Below are 6,000 nucleotides of genomic sequence, written 5' to 3'. Positions count from 1 at the left end.
CATAGGCAATGATATTTGGCCCCCAAATCGTCCTCCAATTGGACCAAGGGAGTGAAATAAATGTTATCTTGCAGGGTCCTCGGCGACTATGAGCACTTTCATTCTATCTGTCCGTCCAGCGCCTGGAAGCCACTTGTGGTGATTCAGCGCTTTAAAAAATGTAGAAGAAACTGTAACATAACATATATTACAAATGAGGATCTGAATTATAGCTCATGTTTTACGAATTAGATTAGAAGATATGCCATGGATGTCACTCTTACGTATTATTTCTGATCAATAATACTTAAAATATTAATTGGAAGAGGGAGTCTCATGTAGCGTTGAAATTTGGAAAGCTGCAGTGGCAGGTGTTGGTGTCGGTTAAGCTGCATGATAAGAGTAACACACTGCATTCCACGGGTGAGTCTCACTTTGTCAATGGGGATCAGGACAACTTATTAAAATTGTGCACATTGGAGTATGTATGATAAGGGTCCGGCATGATAAGGGAAACAAACCACATTTCACTGGTGAGTTGATGTCAGTGTTATGTTAAAGTAATTTTATTTATAGAGCGCAACGATTACCCAGAGGTGTCTTGGCGCTAAGCGTGCGCAGAACCAACCTCAACAGGGTCAAAGCTTAGAAGATATGACTCATAAAGGCTTAAAAAGGCAGGTTTTTAAAGCTCTCCTGAAAGCCAAGAGATTGTTCATATTTTTTAAATGGATTGTAAGGGTATTCTCGCCGGGAGGAGAGTCGGAATTTTGGACCCGCTCTCTTTAAGGTTCTCGATGTCCCAGTAAAGATCTTCTTCAGGTGGTCGGGTCCCATACCATGCAGGGCCTTGAAGACAAGGCAGGGGCTTTGAAGTCCACTCTCTGTCTCATGGGCAGCCAGTCTAAGTGCTGTAATGCTCGTAATGCTCCTGGGGCCGAGTTACGTTTGGGAATGCCCAGGAGGAGCCGCGCGGCCGTATTCTGTATAGTCACGCTTTGTCAACGGGGATCTTATTGAAATTGTATGTGATCTTGTTAGAGCCTGAAGGGGAGGAACGGAGGGGTTACACTTCAATCTCTTGCTTGAGGAACATTGTATTCTCTTAGTGGGTAAGTATCAAACTGATGATTCTGTAAATGCTAATAAAAACTGATACATGGAAACAAGTATTCAAATTGTTGACTGCGTTTGTCGAGGGCCCGTAAGGATAAGAATAACAAACCGCATCTCACAAGTGAGTCACGCTAGGTCAACAGGGATTGGGATGATTTATTAAAATCGTGCACTACGGGGGCACGTTTGTTAAGTTTGAGAGCCTAGTAGACCATTCGGATGCAGTTACGGACAGAAATAGGAAAGCATGATACATATATTCACATCACCACTGGGGGTTTATGGCAAACTGTTGACCATAATTGCTTAAAACAGAGCATTCGCTCGGTGCATGATGGGCAGTGGCGGCTGCTGCAAAACTCAAGTGGGAGTGCGGGGGTGGAGGTGGGAGCGGGGGATTAAGGAAATAATTTTAAAAAACGTACCTGTCTTGCCGCTGCTGGCATCCACGATGCTCCTCTGCTTTCCTGCTCCTGATGGTGTTCAATTCTAAAAGAACAACTGATGGACAGAATGCAGAACAATGTCATACATTCACCCCAGTACAGAGATCTGGGCCTAAATCCATCGTTGTTTTGCTCACCATGCCATTCCAGTTTGAACCCAGCTATATGCAAATCAGTCTTGACCCTGTGCCCCATGGGAACAATCCAGCCCTGTCACTGTCATTTGTACTGTATGTTGTTCTGTGATCGTTTCTGTGCCTCTTGCCTTCTGTTCCCTCCTGTTTTTCCCGCCGCTGTGTCCCCGCCCCCCCCTGCTCGCCCATTGGCCCGCTCCCCCCTCCCAGCTGCTCCTCCCTCCCACCTCCCATTCTTATGGTGGCCGCTGTGCGGCCGCGCTGCTGGCGCGCCCTAGGGCAAGCCCGTCTGTGCCTGGACGGCGCCGAGCGCCAGATCCCCTGTTCCCCGCGACCGCCACAACACCAGGCACAGCTACGATGCCAGCACCCTCCTCACACTCAACACCGGACGATCATGCACCTGCTGCCTGGCCGCCCCGAAGCGCACCCAAGGACCCTTCTCCTGCCGTAACTGCAGCTTCACCAGCATCTGGCCCCCCAACCCACCGTCCAGGAAAGAACCCAACCACCTCAGTTGCATTCTTCTCAACACCCGCTCCGCCCGCAATCACGCCGTTGAACTCTAGGACCTACTCGACTCAACCTCCCCAGACGTCGCCTTCCTGACGGAGACCTGGCTGAACCCCTCCTCGGCACCCGACATCGCCATAGCCATCCCGGAAGGCGACAAGATCACCCGCAGGGACCGCACCAACAGAGTAGGAGGAGGAATTGCCATCGTCCACAGGAACACTCTCAGTCTCGGCCAACACCGATGACACCCTCAGCACTGCTGAACACCTGCACTTCCAGATCCACACCAACCCAAACACCACCCTCAGAGGAACCCTCATCTACAGACCCCCAGACCCTGACCACAGTTCAGCGACTCCATCGCCGACTTCGTCAGCACACACGCCCTTGCCTCCACAGACTACATCCTCCTCGGGGACCTGAATTTCCACCTTGAGAACAACAACAACACCAACTCCACCACCCTGATCGACAACCTCGCCAACCTGGGATTCAGACAACTCATCACTACACCCACCCACTCCGCCAGCCACACGCTTGACCCCATCTTCTCCGCAAGCTCCCACGTCACCTTCAGCTACACCACGGAACTCCACTGGACCGACCATCGCTGCATCCACTTCACCTTCCGGAAAACTATCACGCACCACCGCACCCAACAGATGCCTCGCCACTGCTGGAGCAAAGTCACCGAAGACCAGCTAACCACCACCCTCGCCCGAAGCCCACCCGCCGACCCCACCGACTCCGACACCGCTGCCCGCAACCTCAAACATTGGATTGACGACTGTGCCAACATGATCTCCCCGCTCAAGAAACCCTTCAACAACCACACCGGCAAGAAACCCAGCTGGTTCACTAAAGACCTCCAGGCCTCCAAGCAAACTTGCCGAAAGCTAGAGAGGAACTGGCACCGTGAACAAACACCGGACAGCTACGCAGCCCATAAGAACGCCACTCGCTGATACCATCGCGTCATCAGATCCGCCGAAAGGGCCTCCTTCAAAGACCGCCTAGACAACAATGCACACAACAGCAAAGAGCTCTTCAACATCGTGAAGGAACTCTCCCACCCCAGCTCCAACTCCAACGACATCCCACCTTCGCAAGACCTGTTCGACTCACTGGCCACCTTCTTCCACCTCAAGGTCGCAGACATCCACGACAGCTTCAACGCCATGATCGCCCCGACAACCACTGAGACCTCCGCCCCCACGACCACCATTTGCACCAACCGCATTGCTCTCCTGGACCAACATAAATGACGACGACACCTTCATGATTCTTCCGGTTCTCCGTCAGATCCACGCCCACACCACATCTTCAACAAAGCCAGCACTGCCATTGCACCCCATCTCCGGAAAGCCATCAACATTTCCTTCAAGACAGCAACCTTTCCGGAGACCTGGAAGCACGCCGAGATCAACGCCTTACTCAAAAAAGCCAAGGGGGACCCCAAGGACCTCATGAACTTCCGCCTCATCTCCCTGCTCCCGTTCCCGGCGAAGGTCATCGAGAAGACCGTCAACAAACACCTGACCCGCTACCTCGAGGAGAACAGCATCCTGGACCCGTCCAGTCCGGGTTCTGCAGCAACCACAGCACCGAAACTGCCCTCATCGCCGCCACCGATGACATCAGGACCCTACTAGACAACGGAGAGACCGCGGCCCTCATCCTCCTGGACCTGTCAGCCGCCTTCGACACGGTCTGCCACCGCACACTATGCACACGCCTCCATGACACCGGGATCCAAGAGAAGGCCCTGGACTGGACCACCTCTTTCCTCTCCGGCAGAACACAGAGCGTCCGCCTCCCCCCTTCCACTACGAAACCACCGAGATCATCTGCGGCGTACCCCAGGGCTCATCCCTCAGCCCAACGCTGTTTAACATCTACATGGCACCACTCGCCCACGTTGCCCAACTGCACAACCTCAACATCATCTCCTACGCCGATGACACCCAGCTGATCCTCTCCCTCACCAAGGAGCCCCACACCACCAAAGCCAACCTCCACAAAGGAATGAAGGTCGTCCTCGAATGGATGAGGAACAGCCGATTGAAGTTGAACTCGGACAAGACAGAGGTCCTCATCCTCGGGTCTACCCCCTCGGCTTGGGACGCATCCTGGTGGCCGACCCCACTGGGAACTGCTAAAACACCCACCGACCACGCACGCAAACTAGGGGTCATCCTCGACTCCACCCTCTCCATGACTAAGCAGGTCAATGCCGTCTCTTTCGCCTGCTTCAACACCCTCCACATGCTCCGCAAGATCTAGAAGTGGATCCCCACCGAAACGAGAAGAACGGTCACCCAGGCCCTCGTCAGCAGCAGGTTACGGAAACGCCCTCTACGCTGGAGCCACGCCAAACTCCTGAAATGGCTTCAATGCATCCAGAACGCCTCTGCACGCCTGATCCTCGACATCCCTCGCTGCAGCCACATCACACCCCACCTGAGAGACCAGCACTGGCTCCCCGTCAACAAGAGGATAACTTTCAAGCTCCTCACCCACGCACACAAGGCTCTCCACAACACCAGACCAGCGTACCTCAACAGACGACTCAGCTTCTACACCCCCACCCGCCAGCTCCGCTCCGCCAACCTTGCCCTCGCCACAGTCCCCCGCATCTGAAGAGTGACCTCCGGCGGCAGATCGTTCTCCCACCTCGCCACCAAGACCTGGAACACCCTCCCCATCCACCTACGGCAGACCCAAGACCTGCTGACCTTCAAAAGACTCCTTCAGACCTGGCTCTTCGAGCAGTAGCAGCACTCCCCCCCCCCCTTCCACCCCCTCAGCACCTTGAAACCCGCACGGGTATGTTGTGCGCTATACAACTGCTATGATGGATTGATTGATTGATTGGGTCTAAACTGTGGTGGCATGGTGAGCAAAAGAACGATGGATTTTACCCAAATCTTTTGACTGGGGGTGAATGTTTGATTTGCTCTGCATTCCGTCCATCATCTGTGTGTCTTTTGCTTTCTCGCCCTAAGTGCACCAGGTATGTTCAGACGTGGGACCTGGGCTCACTGTGCCACTGGATTCAAGCTAGCCTGGCTGATGAGGGTCGATGCCCTGAAACAGTTTTCAGAATGCTTGTTTCTGGTCCAGGGAGGACCTGGCTTGGCAGTTCGGGCTGGACTGTTTCCATGAGGCACAGGGTCAAGAATGATTTGCATATGGCTGGGTCTAAACTGGGGTGGCATGGTGAGCAAAAGAATGATGGATTTAACCCAGATCTGTTGACTGGGGGTGAATGTTTCATTTGCTTTGCATTCCGTCCATCATCTGTGTGTCTTTTGCTTTCTTGCCCTGATGGTCTCCCAGCAGTCTCTGGGACACCACCACAAGCTCCCCACCCAACCCCAGTGCTGCTCTCTATAGCATGAGAGCAGTCCCAGACTTGGTCTGTGTGGCCTGGTTTGTCGAACAGTCAGTGCCTGGGAGTCTGTGCTGTTTCTCCAACCCGGCCGAGCATTACAGCTGGCTTGGAGAACCCTAAGTGCGCATGACAGTTTGGCCGGCCTAAGACAGCTGGAGAAACCTACATGCGCACTTTACAGTGCACCTACCACTCCTCCTCCCTGCCATGGCCGACCCAGCCCCACCCAAGACTCCCTAGCTCAGTCAGTAACAGGAGGAAAAAAATATATATATTTTATTATCATTTTATTTTTCGCTGACTGACTCAGTCGGGCAACGCTCCTCTGCCATTACGGAGGTGCCATTCCTGATGATGGGGGATAATGTGCTGTGTTAAATAGCTCACACTGTTGGGGCAGTGTTTTATTTTATAA

This window comes from Triturus cristatus, chromosome 5_1, assembly GCF_964204655.1.
Source record: "Triturus cristatus chromosome 5_1, aTriCri1.1, whole genome shotgun sequence".
In the NCBI taxonomy this organism is placed as follows: domain Eukaryota; kingdom Metazoa; phylum Chordata; class Amphibia; order Caudata; family Salamandridae; genus Triturus; species Triturus cristatus.
This window is presented reverse-complemented; position numbering follows the sequence as displayed.